This window comes from Sycon ciliatum, chromosome 11 (genome assembly GCF_964019385.1).
Source record: "Sycon ciliatum chromosome 11, ocSycCili1.1, whole genome shotgun sequence".
NCBI lineage: Eukaryota > Metazoa > Porifera > Calcarea > Leucosolenida > Sycettidae > Sycon > Sycon ciliatum.
Window position 1 is genome coordinate 22,465,000 of NC_088653.1, and position 22,140 is coordinate 22,487,139.

A 22,140-nucleotide genomic window follows, 5' to 3' on the forward strand; every position below is an offset into this window, starting at 1 on the left:
AGGTCGTTGCAAAGTGTGCACTTTCGCGGGCTGTCGCACGGGTACGCAATTTCTGGGCTGTCAACTCGGTCATATCTGGTCACTTGCTGTGAGAGTATGTATGAATGAGCATGCAAGAGAATGCACAAGTGCGCGTTGTACTGAACAGGGTACATTTTTTGAATGAGTACAGTCAAATATACGGTTAAAAAAGAGTCCGCAGGATTGCCGTGGCTTATAGGTTATAACCGGTTAACCGACCGTTAGCTTAGCAGTTAATCGTCAGGGGTAAAACCGTGACCGTTTGAGCCCTATTTATTTGAGAAAGAAAATATTTCCTAACCTAATTAGTACAGTGTGTGTGCGAAGATGGCATACTGGGCTACGCATTTCCATAGGAGTGATGGTGACGAGGCCTCCCTCAAACACATGCAAAGCATGCGGAATGACATTGCCGAGATGCAATCGGTTGTGGGGAACGATGACACCGAAAACACCTTGGTTCATGATGTGGAGAAACTGAAAGAGGAGAAAGCCGATGAGAGCAATGTGCAAGATGTGGAAAACAGATCTATGCGCTACACAGATCAAGCCATAGCAGCTGATGAGCTGCACGTTAAAACAGACGGATCCGTGCCCATGGATGCTAACCTCGACATGAACGAGCATTCCATCTGTAATTTGACGTACGACGATAGCTCTTTGACATGTGCTGTCCCTGCCGGTTGGGTCAAGAATGAAATCCGTCAATCATCATCAAGATTGCAACACGACATCGACGCTGTGCGCAAGATGAAAGGTCCTCGTGGTGATCGGGGATTGGGATGGCTTAGCGGAGGTGATATGCCACTGAACTCTGTAGGGAGAAACGGTGACTTCTATGTGGATGCAACCACGCTCATCTTGTACAAGAAATTCAGCTCGGAATGGATGGCTTTCGGTCAGCTTCATAGATCAAGAGGTGAAGCTGGTCCACGTGGAGAACGTGGATTGATCGGTCCTGAAGGTGAGACTGGACCTAGAGGAGCTGATGGACAAGGTGATGAACGCGGTCAAAAAGGTGATCAAGGAATACCTGGTCCAGAAGGTCCCAGAGGTAAAGTTGGACCACGTGGAGAACGTGGATTAGTCGGTCCTGAAGGTGAGATTGGACCTAGAGGACAAGATGGGCAAGACGGCTCACAAGGTGAACGTGGTGTAGTAGTATAGTGCCGTAGGGGTTCTGATCCAAAAGTGACCTTTGACCCCTGGCTTCCTAATAAGGAAGAATAGTCCATATATGGCAGATGACCTTTGACCTTTGAGTTGACCTTTGACCTTTGAGGTGCCATATAAGGCTGAATAGTCCATATATGGAAGATGTCATTTGACCTTTGACCTTTGTGGTGACCTTTGACCTTTCCGTATACGGATGAATAATCCATATATGGAAGATGACCTTTGACCTTTGACCTTTCCATGTGACCTTTGACCTTTGCTGTGACCTTTGACCTTTCCAAATACGGATGATTGGTCCATAGAAGGAATGTGACCTTTGACCTTTGGGATTGGTCTATATATGGGGAGAAGTGTCCTTATAAGGAAGTTGTACACGGATGAGGTCATAGTAGGCATCTTCCATAGTGGGGTCAAGTGTCCTTATAGGGAAGGTGTACACGGATGAGGTCATAGAAGGCATGTGTCATAAAGGGGTGAAGTGTCCTTATAGGGAAGGTGTATACGGATGATGTCATAGAAGGCATGTGCCATAAAGGGGTGAAGTGTCCATATAGGGAAGGTGTACACGGATGATGTCATAGTAGGCATATTCCATAGTAGGGTGAAGTGTCCTTATAGGGAAGGTGTACATGCTGTAGTTTTTAAGGCATATTCCATAGTGGGTGGAAGATGCCTTATATGGCATGCGTATCCTGGTCAGGTCATATAAGGCATGCAGTCATAGTTGAAACAATCATTGAGGGCCTTTCTGTCTGAGGCTTTGAAGAAAAGAAGCATCATGTAACAAAGCTGGGTTCGTACCCGCAACCTCTCGTACGGAAGGCATGAACTGTACCAAACGACCAGGACGACTACACACAAGACCCAAGGCTCAAATCGCCTATTTATACCCGGACCGTAAAGAAGGAAAAAAACGCATCATGTAACAAAGCTGGATTCGTACCCGCAACCTCTCGTACTGAAAGCACCAACTGTACCAAACCACCACGGACGACTATGCAGAAGAGGGAAGGCTCAAATTGACTACATATACTGGGACCGAAGCTCACCAAGGTCTCGCTGGATGAGACATCAGCGACCTATCGACAATGTCATCGAGCATGGAAAGAAGGGTGGGTAGTGGTGGTGGGATCAGCATGACATCCAACAGATGGACAGTCGCCAACAATCACTACCCGTGCAGGATCATGATGCAAGTCAACCCAGCACGCGTACAGAGCACTCGTTTCATTTTTTTTTATTTTTTTTATTTTTTTCATATGAATGACATTGTGAATCATGATCTAAGACTGTTCACATCCTTCTTTGTGAGCCAGGTATTGAATTTATTATCCGTGTAGCCTTTCCATTGCACAAGACGTTGATCCTTGTTGTATTTCAACACCTTATCGAATCTCAAACCGGTCTCTCTGGCGTGTTGCAGTTCTGCTTCGTAAAACGATCCGATGATGTGTTCTCCCATCAGATCACGAATCCTGTAGGTGTGTGGTGATGTTGGTAGAATGTCATCCACCCTGAATACTTCCTCCGTCCAGTTTGCAGTGTAGCCCTTCTCGAAATGACGCTTAGATACTGTTAAGCGCACCTCATCACCCACTTTGAACTTGGGTTTTGACTGCAGGGGGTCTTGTTGATCTGCATCTTTTGGTATTCTACCGTTCGATGCTTCGGTAGGTGTCATTCCAATGCTTCTATGCTTTGACTGGTTGTAGCGGTCTAGTAGTTGAGGTAGGACGTTGAGGTACGTGTTTGTGGATTTCTCTGTAAAGTGATGCCACATTCTTGACTTCAACGTTCTATTGAAGCGCTCGACCACCACCGCTTTACCCTCGTTATGGGTGCTGTACATGATGACGTTGTGTTGTGATAACCATCGTTTCATGGGGGCATTGTAGAATTCCTTGCCTTCGTCTACCCAGAGTTTTAACGGTGTCCTTCCGGATGTACTGACAATCTCATCGAACGCATCTCTCACGGCGATACCCGTCTTCGATTTCAAAGGCATTGCCCAGGCATAGCGGCTGTATAAGTCGATGACTGTTAGCAGGAATTTGATGTTCTTATTGCTTCGGGCAAACCGTTGCATATCCACGAGATCTGCACTCCATATATGGTCAATTGCTCTGCTCTTCACCTTGCGTCTTTTGAAATGCACTCGTCTGGGCTTGTGCAATTCGTTAGCCAGTTTCGTATTGAACTGTGCGGGTTGTATCTTCTTCTTCTTCTTCTTCTTCTTCTTCGGTCTTCCATCATGAATTGCCCTTTGCACTTTGGTGTCCCACAAGACTCCACCACCGCCTTGCAAGACACCTAAACTGAGAACCAGTTTATCGTTTTCCAGCTTTTCGTCATCATCAAAGACTCTTCGGAAAATTCGAAGTGCTTCATCCAGACCATATTTGGAAAATAGCTTTCCCATCAATATGGCATACCATCCACATACTGCTGTGCTTCTGTCTTGAACGGCTTGGGTGTTGGTGATGATCTTGCAGTCTGCGTAGGCTTCTTTAAAGAAATCGCACAGTGCAGGTTCAGTGTAATCTTGCTCCATAGTGTATAGACTGCGTCCAAAACTGTCGAAAACCAAGATCACGTTTTGCTCGCGACACACGGTCAACCAATGATGTCCGCCTTCCGTTGCATCGTACACCGGTAGAACGTTGTCGGTGTTGACGATACAAAAGTCTCCATTGTTCAAGGGTGGCAAGAGGTCGTAACTCGTACAGCCCACGAACCCTCCGACACCATTCAATCTTCCTTTGATATCGGCACTGCTGAGAGGATAGTCCATTCTTGATCATAGCCTGAAAATATTTGGCACGTGATCACATGGAGCGTCCGCTCAGGATATCCTTGATGATACGAGTGATCCTGCTTTTGTCCTTCAGCACCTGTTGAATGAATGATGCATCGTCCACCATCACCTTTTGTGCTCTGATCATGAAATGCTCGGGATGGATCAATTTTGCTTCTGTTGTTCTACCATAGGTGGAAGTCATATCGTTGAGATCTTGAAACTTGAGCTGTGATCCCGGTACAGCTAGCACCAGGGTGGTTAGTTCATGAATCTTTCGTTCCGATCGAAGGAACCCATCGACGTGTTTGTCGATTCCCATGGCACCTGCTATGGCTGCAAACGGGTACCTGGACATGTAGATGCGATTCGTCTCGTTCACCAGAGTAGTGTAGTCGTCCAGCGTCTGCGTCTTCAGGGCATCCGCAGCCGCTTCCACCCGACTCCTGAACCTCAGTCGATCTTCATCGTAGAGTTGCAGCAGTTGTGATCGGCTTGTGAAATAGTCGCTCTTCAAAAAGGTTACCGGTATATTTGTATGCCGGAGGAAACTGTCCAGGATTTGCAGGATCCATCGGTCAAATTCATGATCTTGTAGTAGATTGAAAGGCACCGATGTTAAAGGTGCCTTTCTCTTCTTCCTGACATCTGCTACGGAATCGCGAACTTGATCGGTAGTGGAATCATAGTTGAGTATGTTGGATGCAATCACATTTCTCACAGACGGGTAACTGATGTGATCGGGATTGTTTTTGAAGTGGGTGTCATATAGACGCTTTACACGCGGATCGGCTTGCAGTTCCAACAGGGTGGAGGTGTTCAAACTGTGATCTGGCACTTGAGAAAGAACTTTCTTGACGCTTTTCAAGTAGCTATTGTAGTTATTACCTCCTTTTTGCTGCATCAGTGGTGGTATACCGAGAACTTCCCACGAATTTGCTCTCTTCTTGATGATGTGCTGGGGATGTTTTGACATAAACTGTAAGGTTTGCAACCTTTTCCGCTTGGGTATCACGAAAGATCCCTTTCTGAGCCCCACTCTTTGTATACTGCTCGGTAGCCCATTGGAAAATTTCACCGTAAGATGCTCCATTCTTATTCATGGTTGGAATTTTTTTTCACGTTTCAGCTAACTTTCGGGCTAACATTTCGGCTAACTTCTGGGCTAACTTTTCGGCTATTATTGGATTTTTTATTATTATATTTATTTATTTATTTATTTTTAGAACGAAAGAGCATGCTGTCCGCAGATTGAGTATTTTTTTTTTTTTTTATTTATTTTTTTTTTTTTTTAATGTTTCGGCTAACTTTCAGGCTAACATTTCGGCTAACTTTCAGGCTAACATTTCGGCTAACTTTCAGGCTAACATTTCGGCTAACTTCTGGGCTAACTTTTCGGCTATTATTGGATTTTTTATTTTTTTTATTTTTTATTATTATTATTTCTTTATTTTATTTTTTTTCTTTCTTTTTTTTTCTTTATTTTATTTTTATTTTTTAATGTTTCGGCTAGCTTTCAGGCTAACATTTCAGCTATTATCGACTACATGTATCGCGATCGTATACACACACACACACGCACACACACGCACACACACACATCAACCAGGGGTTTATTCCCGTAGCTATGCAGAAGACGTTACTTCAGTAACGCCTGGCGCTAGCCAGGGTCCACACAGCTTTAATTTGGTGTTTGTTTGTGTGTTTGTTTGTTTGTGTCACGCCTTGCGCTATCCCGTATCTGTCCCGTACTGTACCGTACCAGCAAAGACAGCTGGCCACAATATTTTTGTTTGTTTGGCTGTGTTTACATGAAGCGTTTCAACCCGGGTTGAGTTCGACCCGGGTCAGATTTCAACCCGCCATGTGCACAAAGTGAATGGCGCGTTTACATGACGCATTGCGCTTGACCCGGGTTGAAATTTCGCCCCGGGTTGATTTCAACCCTCCCCCCAAGGGGAGGGTTGAAATCAACCCGGGTCAAGAAAATCGTACAAACGTACTTCTGTGCGTATCTCGCGCCAGGTTTGAACGGCACTGCAGATGCAAATTTCGCGCGAACGGATTCACGTGACCATACAGGACTGTAGAAGTGGACTTTTGGCGGCATATCAGTATTTGACCCGGGTCAACTGTTTTCATGTAAACGCTCACCACAATATCTCTTATTATTATTATTTTTTCTCACCCCACACCCCTCTACTCTGTTATCGGCCCTCTTAAGAGTTGTGTTCATCACTGTTGAGGCTTCCGATGGAAAATAAAAGAATACTACTACTACTACTACTACTACTACCTCTTTTGTTTGTCGTACAGACTTTCAACCAGGGCTGAACTCGACCCGGGTTGAAATTTCTCATGTTAACGCAGCCTTTGTGCCATCGACATGCCTGGCGCTATCCCGTACCTGTCCCGTACCATCAAGAGTACGGTACCATCAAGAGAATGAGTATAATTATATGCGAAGTGTATGGGGGGAATGCATTCAGTGCAGTACCATTAAATTTTGTGTGGATTTGTGTGCGAGGCCGAGATCCCACTAGCAGGCTGGCTGGGCCGCCTGTCGACCAGCCCGGGAATCGCATGTAGGCCGATAGCATAATAATTATAACGTACAGTCATGTAGATGTATAGCAGGGAGTCATATTATGTAAACGACTCCCTGCTGTATGGGGAGATTTTCTGGAAAGAAATACGAAGTAGGGAGACGAGTAAATGCGATCAGAATGGATGTTAGTTGCCGTCAGTATAATAATAATAAGAAGAAGAAGAAGAACGCCCGTGATCGGCAGAGTCAGCGCCGGTCCCAGAAAACGTTAGGACAGACATCCCGTCGACTCCAGAACGCCCGTGATCGGCAGAGTCAGCGCCGGTCCCATAGCTATGCAGAAGACGTTACTTGTACTTCAGTATCTCATTGAAACGTTTTTGCAATACAATGATGTAGCTAATCAAAGGAAAAAGCATTTCCATCAGTTCTAACAACATGCGCGATGAGCTAGGCAACAAAGCATAGCGCAGGGCCCTGAGCTTCCAAGCTCTCTCGTTCAAAACACACCTTTAATGCAGTGTCTTCGCAATACGTGTAGTACTGATTAGAAGAGCAATCAATGGTTAGGATAGGCCTGCGACACACCGTCAATAACTTCTCATACAATCTAAAGATAATGAATGACTTCGTACACAGACCACCAAACAGAGTATTGAGATAACGTTTGATGTTGCTTTTATCGGTGAAGCGAAACAGATACATAAAGTTTGCATTAATCTTCATGTCCTTAATGTTATCAAAGCTCTGAGAGAGAAAGAACACGTTCAACTTATGATGATGACTGTACATGGTGAAGAACTTGTAGAGACACTCTCTTTGACTACCATGCTTCAAACCCATCACTCTGATGTCATCAATGATCACATAGGTATTAGGCTGGAGATCCATGTCTTCGATGCACTCGGGCATGATGCTGTAATGCTTAAAGGATTTGAGGTTTGGAAGACGATACTGATCGGCCGGCGTGTTGGAGATGACCACCATACGCTCGGGTTGCACGCGTTTCAGGAGTTTGATGAGAAAGTGGGATTTACCCATGTTGCTCTGTCCCAGAAACAATACGTTTTGTCCCCAGGATTTCAGAGCAGGAATGATTTCCGTGAACCAATCCTTAGACTCGAATTGAAGACCAGGAACGTGCAGCTTGTGTCGAGCAGCGACCGTGGATGGAACATCGTCATTCCTTACGGGACTAGCCTTTTTCTTCCTCTCGGTTTCCTGTCCAAGGAGCGAGATAAAGTCCATGATCAGATGTTGAAGGATGGGCCGATGTGAGCGGAACTCAGAGAAGACGGTCCTGCACTGTTAATGTTCTGTCGAATTTTTTGAGCAAATGGGGTTTCAGGACGGGTCAGTGATCTCTGTGGTGGTGGTGGTGCAGACAGGAATGATGAAGCTTCGTTCAGGGCACGATGTCCTAATTGCTTGAACAAGGCCCTTCCTTGTTTCTTTATTCCTCGTGTGTTGCGACCTTTGGAGAGAATTTGACGAGCTGGCTTTTTGGTTTTTCGAGGTGTTCGTTGCCGAATGTTCTTCGGAGCGTGACGACGACGACTTTTAGCGCGCTTCGTGGTACCTGTTGATCTTCCCTTCCTTACTCCCCTACCGAATATTTTATCCATTACGTTATCACCTAGTGATGCCATGGTACCCATGGCTAAGGGAGCAGCCAGATTGGTTAGTAGTGGTATGGCCTTGGCGGCTAATCCTGGTGGAATGGCTAGACCACCTCGGTGCATGGACGGGTTGTAAGCCGTTTTCATTTGTGCTTCCACGATGTCTCCGGACTCTCCTCTCCCCAAAAGCATGGGAAGAAGTGTCATTCCTGCCATGGCAGCCAAGGGTCCAAGTCCACCGCGTTGCATATCATCTTGTTTTGTCATGGGTTCCGCCATCTGCTTGTCCATCTCCTCGGGTCCAGCACCAATAAGGTTTTTCCAGAAGCTCTTTTTCCAGAAGAAACCACCGTGTTGTCGACTCGACGATTTCAAATCACCACCGTAGACACGATGTCTGGTCTCTAGGTCACCACCTTCCATGATGCCCTTTTAGTACTAGATCGGAATTAATTTATACAACTTCGGCTTTGATGCCTTCGTCCTTGCTCATGGTGTACAGGTACTTGTCCATGCAGAGAAGGTTGACTTTGATCGAGGCACCATTTTCGCTAGGTCTTCTCAATGGAGCGTTTGTCACGTCGTTAAATTGATAGTCGATGGACAGATTTCCTCTCGATCTTGGATTGTCTGTCATCCGATCCAGATTCAAGTTGATAGGCACCATAAAGTAGTGATTGCAGTAATCTGCAGCAGTGATGGGGATTTGCGTTCCATACGTCTTGCCGAAAAAGTCTTGAACCAGATTGTAGCCACGCAGGTAGGAGGATTTGTTGTAATCGTAGAAGTATTGTCCTTCCGTATTACGACTCACATCCCACTGGAACTTGAGCGGGTTGTCAAAGAGCGTCTCGTCGTTGACAGTGACGCGAAGTTGACTGAGATTTGCATGAATCATGGCCAGTCTGTTCGAAGAATGTGATGCTTGGCCTCCAGCCAATGTTGGTTGTGTACCATGAGTCAAATCCGTGAAGAACAGGATCATTCTGCGTGGTATGTCTGCATTGTGAAGCAGTTCCAGTGTACCAGCATCATCTGAAATGCTCTTTTGTATGAGACGAGGGCACCACGTGTGGAAATAGAGTTGCTTGGGAAGGCGTACACGATCGGTAAGATTGGGTTCCATGCGATAGGTAGTGTACACAAAGTCCAGTTGGAGTAGATCGATGTTAATATCACCGACACTCAGAGCACTGTTGCCACCACCGCCCTGATCGCTAAGCATGATGTATCTGGAAAGCTCGGATTGGGGTAGATCAAAGCGAAGCTTCATCTGTGTACCCGGCGGTAACCAAGCATCGCCCTGATTGAAAAACGGTAGGAAGGGTCTCAGCTTGTATTGAAACCGTCCAACGGCTGCCCGAAGTGCATTTTCCTGTACCGTGTTGGAGAAGCCTTCGTTGGTCACAAGCTCGACGGTGGGTGCACGCTTGGGTGTGAAATTAGCGTCGAAATCCGGTGCTCGTGCTGCATCAGCGTGTACAGCGTTTGTTTCGAAGGCATAGCCATGCTTACGCTTCACACCAAGTTGATAGGGCGATAAATCCACACCTCTCAATGCTCTTTGCGGATCCAGTTTCTGTAGACCGTAGAGATCCGAGTCAACGTACTGAAGACGTTCGCTGCTGCTTTCCATTAGACTGAGGATATGTTGAACCATCTGCATGTCGGCAACTTTACTCGATTGCGTGACCTCTGTTCCGTTGATCTCCACTCGAATGTTCTTGAACCACGAAAAGGCTGGTGACGTGGTGCACACCCATCGCGTATAGTCTCCAGGCTGATTATCGAGATTGTTTTTGACACTATAGCGCATTTTCACGATGAAATAGCTCTCCCCGAGAGCAATGAAATTCGGTGACGAGATGTCCAGTTCATTGTTCAGGGATGGTGGTGATCGATCTGCTGTGGAAAAGAGTCATACTCCGCGTCTGCCCTCAAGCAACGAGAGTTTCTTCTCCGTCCTGTCGAGTATGTTCTTCTGAACGATCTTCGTGTTGGTCAGGAGTCCCGTGAAGGACTCCGGAGCTTGTGGTCAGTATATCTCCCAGCTGTGCCATTCTTGCCAGTCGCATTATAATAGGGGCGAATTTTTTCAACGATCCAATATCCAGTGTCTTGCGAAAGTCGTTCATCATCGCTATCAATCGTCGATGCTCCTCGTTAGTGAGCTTCCCATCTTCCAGAGTGATGCCCAATTCCAACATGAACGCGTCTTCAGCTCTCTCCATCTGCTGCAGTTGTTCGATACACGTGACGAGCTGACGTTTGGTGTCGAGAACGTGTTTGCCTATGCATGCCATGATCACGCCGATGATCGTGCTACTGATGGCGATGATTCGAATGCGATGTTCTCCAGATACGACACCACTCCCTTGGAGAATATTGAGAAGGGTTTGAGTGAGTATGAGAAAGGACAAGATTGCGGTGTTGTAAATCACGTACTTCTCCAGGCAACGCACCTTTTCGCTCTCCAATTCCTTTCGTTTTGCTATATCCTCCACCATGTCTCGCACGTGGCGGACACGAACATCTGGAAGATCCATCTAAGTCGTGCTGGTGATCCGAAGATCAAGGTAGACGGGATATCCCGAAGTGATGTGTTCGCCGGTGTTGAATTTCAACCAAAACGAAATGCTAGTCACGTTTTCGTGTGGAAGCAGCAATCGCTTGTCTTCTTTTCCAAACACGTAGTTATTCAAACCGTTGAGGGTTTGAATGAGAAAGGTCTTCAACACCCTCGAATCAGTGTTGTCTTCGTACTCCACAGCAGGTCCAATGAGGTCGGTGTAGAGCAGAACAAGTCGTCTGTCTTTTGTCAGATCCACAGCGAACGGGAACGTGTGAGATCCCTCGATCGTGTATGGCTTAAAGAATAGTGCCCACACCCAGCACCAATCCGGGTGAGTCCTTCTTCAACAAGCACCGTTTCTTCCTGGGTACCGAGACACTTATGCGGCTGGTGTGACGAGAGTAGGAAAACACAATGTCTCCGTGTCCTGCTCGTTTCAGAGTGGCATTGATTATAGACACCAAATCGTCTACATCGCTGTATGTTCCCGTCTTGATGGACAGTCTATCCTCTTCTTCTTCTTCTTCTTCTTCTTCACCATGTACCACATAGAGTTTGTTCGTTGCCTCGTCTATGTTCTCAAAGTGTACTTCAAACTGAGCCGATTCAACATGCAGGACTTTATCGCGCGTATCCAGGTCCTTCACATTTAGAGTAAAGTTCGGTTTGTGCAATCCCCTGCTCACCCCCGACGTGTTGTTCGCCACCGTCAGTATCACAGACATTCTGATGTTGTGATGGTAATCACTATAGGTAGGTTTTATTTTTCATTTTCACCTCAAGAATGTAGAGTAGCATGTGTGCTATATATATTATATGTACAATCGAAGTACTTAATACTTTCAGGTATTGTAGTGTGCCATGAGTTCTGTGTGGATGCGCTGGATTGTGTGAGAAGATAAACTCTCGACAAAGTGCAAATGACAGAACAACTTTGACGTAGTGCCGTTGAAGAATTGAGTACCACCAATGCGATAATCGCAATCTTCGATTCCATTGGTTCTGGAAAATGGATCCGTGTCCAAGTTGGAATTTACGTATAGAGTGAATAGGCCTTCTGAATTCCGAGCGTAACTTATGACACACTTTGTACCCAAGAGATCCGTCATGCTCGACACAGGCTTATCCAAAGCCCCTGATAATCGGTTCGCTAAAGACGAAACGGGTAGGTTGAATGATGAATAGCCGGAACCCGTGAAGTAGTTGCCACTTATGTGGGTGGCAGTGAACAACACGTACAAACTATCCAAGGTGAAATTTCCGACAGTATCGATGTCGAATGCCCTCAACACCATGTTTCTAGGGACAGGTGCATCCACTTGAATGACTTGGAACATTGCAAAAGACATGTTGTCGTGAAACAGATTGACGAATCGTTCTCTAATGGAAACTTGCTCGTGTTGTGAAATGTTGAGGTAGAAGTGACCGTCTCGGAACATGTCGATGTCGTTCACGATGATTCTCTTGTCCTTCAAGTCAACGAGATTTACACCTCTGTATCTGTTTCTGCCTACCCTGGTGACGGATTCAAATCGGCTAGGATGAGAGTATATGTAGAGGTAGGCGTTTCTCCGAATGAGAGGTAGTAGATGAAACGGATCGGATAGGTTCTGATTTGATTGCGGACCCACGGGGCCTCTGGTTCCTTGGGGGCCCACGGGACCTCTTTCTCCTGGAGGACCGGTTGGACCGATGGTTCCTTGGGGGCCGACGGGGCCTATGGTTCCTTGATCACCTTGGACACCACGTTCACCTTGTGAGCCGTCTTGCCCATCTTGTCCTCTAGGTCCAATCTCACCTTCAGGACCGACTAATCCACGTTCTCCACGTGGTCCAACTTTACCTCTGGGACCTTCTGGACCAGGTATTCCTTGATCACCTTTTTGACCGCGTTCACCACCTTGTCCATCAGCTCCTCTAGGTCCAGTCTCACCTTCAGGACCGATCAATCCACGTTCTCCACGTGGACCAGCTTCACCTCTTGATCTATGAAGCTGACCGAAAGCCATCCATTCCGAGCTGAATTTCTTGTACAAGATGAGCGTGGTTGCATCCACATAGAAGTCACCGTTTCTCCCTACAGAGTTCAGTGGCATATCACCTCCGCTAAGCCATCCCAATCCCCGATCACCACGAGGACCTTTCATCTTGCGCACAGCGTCGATGTCGTGTTGCAATCTTGATGATGATCGACGGATTTCATTCTTGACCCAACCGGCAGGGACAGCACATGTCAAAGAGCTATCGTCGTACGTCAAATTACAGATGGAATGCTCGTTCATGTCGAGGTTAGCATCCATGGGCACGGATCCGTCTGTTTTAACGTGCAGCTCATCAGCTGCTATGGCTTGATCTGTGTAGCGCATAGATCTGTTTTCCACATCTTGCACATTGCTCTCATCGGCTTTCTCCTCTTTCAGTTTCTCCACATCATGAACCAAGGTGTTTTCGGTGTCATCGTTCCCCATAGTCCGTGAGCCAAAACTCAAAATCACAAGTGCCGTTGCACTCTCGGATGGACAAATCGCCGCTTACAGTGTTGGTCAAGGACATCACAAAGGATACGTTTTCGCTTGTTGGACGTTCCAGAACCGATCCAGAGACCTTCGCGAGGGCTTCTTTTCTCGACCAAATTCCACCGTGAGAACAAAATATTTTTACGCGAGTGGTGAGGTGTGCGTCGTATGAGCAAGCGCAAAACACGAGTTCGCGTGGAGTGAGGAAAAATAATTTATTTTTTAGAAGATGACGACGTTGACGACAATATCGACTTGGGATATTGTGATCACTTTATTGAAGTTTATTCCTTTCGTGTACATTGATGTTGTTTTGACAACAATGGAAGACGAGGAAGACGTTTCTAGTGGCAGCGAGGTGCTGGATGAGGCAGCTGACGGCAACGAAGTGGCAAATGACAGCCCAGCGGAGTAATATTGCTGGAATTTTGTGTCTGTGTCACAGCGCCCAATTTAGTAAAAACGAGAAGCCTGCAGTGAGTAATATGGAGACTACAAGTTGGTGTCGCATCGTCAGCGCTGCTCGAGAGAAGGACGACCATATCTGGGCTTTTCTCTGCCAGCACAAGAGCTCAGGGAGGAGTAAATGGTATGGCTGGTATCATGGAAAGTGCTACACCAATTGCACGCATGTGATAGCAATTGCAAACCTGGAGAAGACCAGTGCCTCTGATTTTGCTTTGTCTATACTTGCTGACAGTGATGTGCATGTAGTAGTGAACCCAGAGCCACATCCTAAGGCCAGTAAGGGGCCACCTACCAGGAGCTTAGTGGTTGATACGAACAACGAATGCCATACCGGTAATTATGAAAGCAGAGCACGGTGTAAACACAACACGGAGAACTGGTCCACCCAGAGTTTCCGGAAGGGAATGTTTTGTTGCAGGCAGCACTGGAGAGGGCAAGACGACAAGTAGCGAGGGCGAAACCAGCGCTGCTGGAGGTCCAAGCCAGAGCACCTGGCTGCTTTGCGGGCAACATACTACTGTGTACCATTAGCTGTGTATGTGTGTGTGTGCGCACGTGTTTGTGTGCACATTTCTGGGTGTGCGTGTGTTTGTGTGTGTGCGCGCGCGCGTGCATGTGTGCGAGCGTGCATGTGTGCGCGTGTTTGTGTGTGTGGGCGCGTGCATGTGTGCGTGCGTGTGCATGTGTGTGTGTGCGTGCGCGCGCGTGCATGTGTGTGTGCGAGCGTGCATGTGTGTGCGAGCGTGCATGTGTGTGCGAGCGTGCATGTGTGTGCGCGCGCGCGTGCATGTGCGTGCTAGGCGTTTTCCTTTGTTGGTGACACCACCCCAGGCTACTACTGGTGTTGGGGCACGGTGTTGCCACAGCCACTGCGGCCAGTGCGATCCGTGTTTCAGGTCGTTGGTGGGTTTTAGATTCCGCAATTGTCGACAAGGTGTGCGCCGTGTGTGTGTGTGTGTGTGTGTGAAACCCGACAGCATTGGTGTGATGTTGTCCGAAGAGACATCCATCACTTACATCTTGAAGGACATTGGTTCGACACTGCACAGCAGCGAGGAGAGTGGCGTACAGCATTCAGAATTGCTTCACCGCCACAGCCGGCCTCCCGTGATCGGATTCAGTGTAGTATTTGTAACATTTCCTTTTCGAAGAGCGGCCTGCCATGCCACAAGTGTACTCAAGAGAGTCGCAAACCTGTAGCAGACCAGTCTGGCAGCAGCCAATGCACCGTATGTCTTCGCTGGTTTCGCAGTCATGGCAGACTGACATAGTCGGATTCGGCAGCTGGTTCATGTGTGTGTGTGCGCACGCGCGCGCGCGTGCCTGGGAGACTGCATAGTCGCATTCGGCAGCTGGTTCATGTGTGTGTGCGCGCACACACGCGTGCGCATAAGCGTGTTCGTGCGCGCGTGCCTGGGAGACTGCATAGTCGGATTCGACAGCTAGTTCATGTGTGTGTGTGTGCGCACGCACGCGCGCGCGTGTTTGTGTGGATTCGGCAGCTGGTTCATGTGTGTGTGTGTGTGCGAGCGTGCATGCCTGGGAGACTGTATAGTTGGATTCGGCAGCTGGTTCATGTGTGTGCGCGTGCCTGGGAGACTGCATACTCGGATTCTTCAGCTGCTTCATGTGTGTGTGTGTGTGTGTGTGTGTGTGCGTGCGTGCGCGCATGCATGTATGTACATGTATGTATGTGACATCATCTTATATCGGTAGTATCTGTGGATTACTATGTTCTGCGGTGGACTGCGACAGCACACATTATGTGCCAAGATGTGCACCTGGTGATTTGCAACTGTGTTATGTTGAGTTGAAAATGAGCAATGACAGATAGCTTTTGGTGCTGTATGAGTGTGTGAGGAAATCAATAGCCAATTCCAACCTCTTGCATTGGCCGTCAGGTTGGATAGGATCAGCGCGTGCATTTACAACAGTGGTGACGTACTTCCTATTGTACTACTGTAATGTCACATTAGCTTCGGTGTTCATATCATTATAATACTGGAGTATTCTACGTATTCACTACTATTCAGTAATCGAGTGGTTATTACTTTTGAAATATACTTCACTCACCAATTCATTGCTCGCTATTATCTACAAGTTCCAGTCCAGTATGATGAAGTCAAGAGGCGATTTATCCAGCCAAGTAGAGGAACTTGGGATACGAAATCCAAGAGAAATCATGAGGGTTTTCTCAGTTCGGCCATTCACGAATTAGTGTTATTCTTCAACGCAAACTGAGTAATATTTGACCTTGAACAGGATGAAAAGAAGTTCATGCTCGGGGCAGTCGTCATTTGCTCCAGAAGGTTACTCACTACAGTCTACTACGCCTATTGGCCTAGGAAGTGGTGAACAAATATGTCGAGAGATATTTAGGACATTCTTGGAAGTCAGTTCTGAACGATTGCATTGTAACTACAAACAGTATTGACTTTGCTGCATGCACTGATGCAGTTTGCATCCCGATTCATAATTCTCAGCGGCAAAAAAATTCGAATCTAGTTTTGTGCACTGGTTTCCGCGTTATGTGCACTCGTGGTACCTGCTCATGGCTTCAAAAAATGAGAATCCGTGAACAAGCGCAAAAAAATCAAGCGAAGAAGGCGAAAATGGCCGCTGCTGTCAGTGAGCAAAGTTGGATGTTTGGCGTCTTCTGTGACCTCCCTGGATCAGTTTCGAACTGTCCAACAAGTGGAAATCGCTTCAGGATACCATCGTGAAGCGGTGTGCTGAAGGACGATTTGTCCCTCTCTGGGTGCAACGGTCGATGCTAAAACAGCCGATTCTGAGATTTGGCTCACGGACTACCACAACCCAGTCCGTGCGCCAGGCCACTGAGTGGGCCGTTTTCATTTTCCTGGGTCCGATCCCGCGGGAAAAAGTCTGCACAAAACTGTGTTGGTGAAGATGATGACGACAATGGCAGTTGGGGGAGAAATTTGGCAATTGTTTTGGCCTTTCTCGCGGCCTGTCTTCGCTCCTTTGCCTTTGCAGCAATGGAAGATGATGAGTTCAATGTTGTGCTTTGACGCCGAGTAGAAAATTTGAATCGCAAACGCCATCTTGGGCTTTATTTATGGAAGAAACTGCTCTCCACGATTTGCTGGTTTCGCCGACTGGCATCGAGAAGTAGACGAGCTGAGCTTTCCAAGAGCTGCGGACACCAAGCTCTCATGGCGGATCTTAGTAAGTACATATTGTTGTGTAGAGAGATGATAATGGTTTGAGCATTCCTGCCTGGAATAACCGATGGCACTAAGTGGAATCTCAAAATTGTTTTTTAGTATTTTTACGAGCACAAGTGTTGCCTTGTTGAAAATAGCACAACAAGAAGAAAGAAGCATCCAAAGGAATACGATGTCATAAATAAATGTGTTCTCTTCCCGTTTAGTGTGCCTGTGCTTAGGATGGTACTGTTGAGGAATCCGAAAGTGCGAAATTTGTATGTCTTGACACTCTGTATATTGTAAAATTTGCATGACATTTTAGTGGGTATGGACTTGTAGTTGTATTCTCTTGAGATGTACCCTCGTTGTTGCTGCTGCATGGCTGCGGATGGACATGCTGGCCTTAATTGCCATGAAAGCTTCTCTTGGTGTCATTGTAATAATATATTCTCTGTCGATATTATCGATTAAAACGAACCGAATGCTGTCTCGTTTCATGTACGCCGCTGACGCAGCTCCACTGCATTCATAATATTTTGGTGGCTGAACCAAGAGTCCATAGCCCCAAGAGCATGCAACTTTGCACGAGGGGTCTGAAGGGGCTTGCTGCCCACATTACGTAGCGACAAACTGGGGTACCGGCTGGGGCAGTGCGCAACGATCTGCTGTGGTTTTCAGATTGAAAGTGCGCTTTTTCTCATAAGAGCCTTATGAAGGTTTGTGTGCATGGTGTATCGCATGCAGACACTGCCTCGAACCTGCTGCGTTTCTGTGTGTAACCGATCCACCAGGGGTTAATAATCCGGGTTACGTCCTCTTGGCAGAACTACCGGCAGTGATGCCCAGCCATGCCAACATTCTAAAGCGCGATGTATGATATCACTTCTGCGACGCGATGCGCGACAATGCGATTGAGAAATTTTTCTGCAAATTATTGCAGTGAGTGCTGCTTCACTGGAACCAAAATATGGTTCAAGTGAAGCAGCACCCACTGCAATTATACTAATAGGGACAACCAAATCCACTTCCATGGAGTTCAGTGTATTATCTGTATAACATTGGAAAAGTATAGTATATAAAGAGCGGAGCACTTTTTCCATTGAATTACTTTCTGTGTTTCATGCATTATTCCTACTGTCGTTAAAAACTTAAAATGCTGCCTTATCTTGTGCGATCTGTGTGTCTTCTCAGGTAGATCGTGCTCCAACGCGTCTTGGCATTGTGTGAGAACAGCACGAAGAGGACCTTGGGTATTAACGCGTCTTGGCATTGTGTGAGAACAGCACGAAGAGGACCTTGGGTATTGCAGCCTTTCCGCAGAAGGGGAATGACTCGCTTCTTTGTGCTAGTGTGCAAACATCCATGTGTTCTCCCAGTAGTGCTGTTAGCTCAGCCAGAGGATTATCGCAGATCTGAGTGTGACAAGCGATCAGCTGTAATAGCTTTGTTGTGAATGCTTGCACTGCTGTCAACTATTATTTATTCTAGCTGTGCCTCGTAGCACTTCTTGCAAAAGACATCATTCTATGCTATTGTCCTGTTCTTACTTCTTGGAACTGCTGAGACCGTTTCATAGTGGGAACACTTCATCTGTGCCTGTTTGTCCATAACTGTCTTACATGTGCTGCAATGCCGCCTATATTGGCTCGGCGTGCACTTTTGAGCTTGTCCGCTACGTTCCGTTTCATACACTTCTGTAGTAACGCAATGAAGATTCTCATTGACACTCCTTTACACAGCCAGCGTATGTGGATATTAGTCTGTAGGTGGCTGCAATTTGGGTTTTTGTCTTTCGCCGTTCACTATTTTACCAAAATATTCCAATATTCTGCATTTGTTGGATGTGTGCACTGGTGTCCAGACGAGTTGCTTGGCATAACTCGCAGACAGGAATGCATACACGCCCAGGGTGTAGCTGAGTGGCATTATTACACCGTCCTGATGTGTTCATTGTGAGTGCTACATGTTTCCAGCTGTCCTCCATATACATGTAAATAACGAGAAAAACAGAGGTTAGAAAATTGGTCGTTGTGGTGTTATTTGGTCTTGGACACCGGCGAGAGACCACATACTAAAAGACTAAGGCTTGTTCTTCTGGATGTTGTAGTGGGTGTTACTACGCGTGCCTGGAATACTTGACGGCACTAAGCTAAAGTCCTGCGTAAAGAAAAATTCAAATTTCGACAGTCGGAGAAGACGTGATGCTGCATGGGACAGAAGCACCCCGCGAGAAAACGTTCGAAACTGAGGATAGAAGTTTGCCTTATCCGGCGATGGACGGCGTGTCAGGTCTGAACTCGAACGAAAAAGGGCCTTGTAAGGCCCACCTTGCAATGACTAGAAACTAACAATTCTCAAGAAATAGCTCAAAAAGTTCAAAGTCCACTGACTCTGGAAAATAAAAAACACGGATAGAGTGCGATATTTTGAATCTGGCGCACGGACTGAACCGATTGCATCTCGGCAATGTCATTCCGCATGCTTTGCATGTGTTTGAGGGAGGCCTCGTCACCATTACTCCTATGGAAATGCGTAGCCCAGTATGCCATCTTCGCACACACACTGTACTAATTAGGTTAGGAAATATTTTCTTTCTCAAATAAATCGTATTCCCTGATGGGTGTGCACATGAGATCACCCTGGTTCATCTTTCCCAATTCCATTCTTTTCACATCCTGCAACCCATTCTCCACTAGTAGTAGGAGTGGGGATACTAGAGTCAGAAGAGACAAGGCAGCACTCTTCAGTGGACGTACTACTCGACACAACACCACCCATACTTGTTCTTTAGAAGTTTTATTTTTTATTTTTATTATTTTTTTAATATTTTTTTTTATTTTTTTATTTTTTTATGACTATCATGAGATATTGGAGTAGAAAGTAGTATACAGTCAATCAAGCCCACCAAAAATATTTGACCAATCAGCATCGTGCACGCTAAAATCCATCTCATTTTAAAGGTTCCTTACACGATACCGCCACCTTTGTGAACTGATACAGTATAGAAATAAGATCGCAGTCAAACGTGTGCATGTTCTGGATCACGTGATCAAGTGAATAGGTTTCCCAGCAATAAGCATCAATCAATGATGTCATAAGAGATATATCAGATGGAGATAAAAGCAGCAAATTCGAACGCAACGTGGACAGTTGCAATGAAGACACCATCCTAGTCGACTCCATGAGATGCAGTACGTATAGGAGTGGAAAATGCTGAGGAAGAGGTTTCATGATTCGACTGAACCTCAACCAGGACACATTGCTACGAGGTAAGTAGGAATGTAGTTTACGTAATGCATCCGCATTCGTATCGTATACTATACAGGATAATGCTATAGAATAGTTTAGACTCTTGTACAAACAGGACTTCTTCATCGCACTTATCTGCTCTCGAAGAGGGTGTACACGAAGATGATCGGATAAGAGTTCAGTTTTCGAAAGAAAATGCAAAAGATGACGATCCACACCACATAACCGCTCATGTGCAGCATAAGGCTTCTTCATCAAACTACATCTCTGATGCACATCAACTTCAGGTAAGTAAACCACATCCATGACAAGTCCACACGAAGAACATACGTATCTTCCTTCATGAACAACATGATTAAGATGATGACACTGTTTTTCCTCCCCTTCTTGCTCTTCTTCTTGTTGTTGTTGTTGTTGTTGTTGTTGTTGTTGTTGTTGTTGTTGTTGTTGTTGTTGTTGTTGTTGTTGTTGTTGTTCTTCTTCTTCTTCTTCTTCTCTTGCTTGTTCTTCTTCTACTTCACGAAGTCTCTTTTCACGTACATAGGCACGTAAGATATCAAAATCAGAATCCATCTTCACCCCACATCATCACCATCTTCATAATGAAACATTATCCAACAATGTATCTACTTTATATACCGACTCCCATCCGAGGCAATTAACAGGTATAACCATTGGGGGTACAATCATGATGTCATATCCCCTCAACCACCTCAAACACCCGAAAAATGATTTTTAAATATAAGAATACAGCACCCGGTTTTTTTACCCCAAAAATGGGGCCTTCAGCTCCCTTTCACCGGGTAGTGATTGTTGGCGACTGTCCATCTGTTGGTTGCCATGCTGATCCCACCACCACCACCCACCCTTCTTTCCATGCTCGATGACATTGTCGATAGGTCGCTGATGTCTAGCGAGACCTTGGTGAGCTTCGGTCCCAGTATATGTAGTCAATTTGAGCCTTCCCTCTTCTGCATAGTCGTCCGTGGTGGTTTGGTACAGTTGGTGCTTTCAGTACGAGAGGTTGCGGGTACGAATCCAGCTTTGTTACATGATGCGTTTTTTTCCTTCTTTACGGTCCGGGTATAAATAGGCGATTTGAGCCTTGGGTCTTGTGTGTAGTCGTCCTGGTCGTTTGGTACAGTTCATGCCTTCCGTACGAGAGGTTGCGGGTACGAACCCAGCTTTGTTACATGATGCTTCTTTTCTTCAAAGCCTCAGACAGAAAGGCCCTCAATGATTGTTTCAACTATGACTGCATGCCTTATATGACCTGACCAGGATACGCATGCCATATAAGGCATCTTCCACCCACTATGGAATATGCCTTAAAAACTACAGCATGTACACCTTCCCTATAAGGACACTTCACCCTACTATGGAATATGCCTACTATGACATCATCCGTGTACACCTTCCCTATATGGACACTTCACCCCTTTATGGCACATGCCTTCTATGACATCATCCGTATACACCTTCCCTATAAGGACACTTCACCCCTTTATGACACATGCCTTCTATGACCTCATCCGTGTACACCTTCCCTATAAGGACACTTCACCCCACTATGGAAGATGCCTTATATGACCTCATCCGTGTACAACTTCCTTATAAGGACACTTCTCCCCATATATAGACCAATCCCAAAGGTCAAAGGTCACATTCCTTCTATGGACCAATCATCCGTATTTGGAAAGGTCAAAGGTCACAGCAAAGGTCAAAGGTCACATGGAAAGGTCAAAGGTCAAAGGTCATCTTCCATATATGGACTATTCATCCGTATACGGAAAGGTCAAAGGTCACCACAAAGGTCAAAGGTCAAATGACATCTTCCATATATGGACTATTCAGCCTTATATGGCACCTCAAAGGTCAAAGGTCAACTCAAAGGTCAAAGGTCATCTGCCATATATGGACTATTCTTCCTTATTAGGAAGCCAGGGGTCAAAGGTCACTTTTGGATCAGAACCCCTACGGCACTATACTACTCATGTGGTAAGGACC

The 22,140-nt window shown here is 46.2% G+C and overlaps 1 long non-coding RNA gene across 1 annotated transcript; it reads left to right on the plus strand.

The window, feature by feature from the left end:
- The first annotated feature begins 16,533 nt into the window (after window positions 1-16,533).
- Window positions 16,534-18,717, plus strand: LOC135827336 (uncharacterized). Its single transcript, XR_010555396.1, has 2 exons — window positions 16,534-16,903; window positions 18,076-18,717. It is a non-coding gene; the product is annotated as an uncharacterized LOC135827336 (long non-coding RNA).
- Window positions 18,718-22,140: the final 3,423 nt, after the last annotated feature.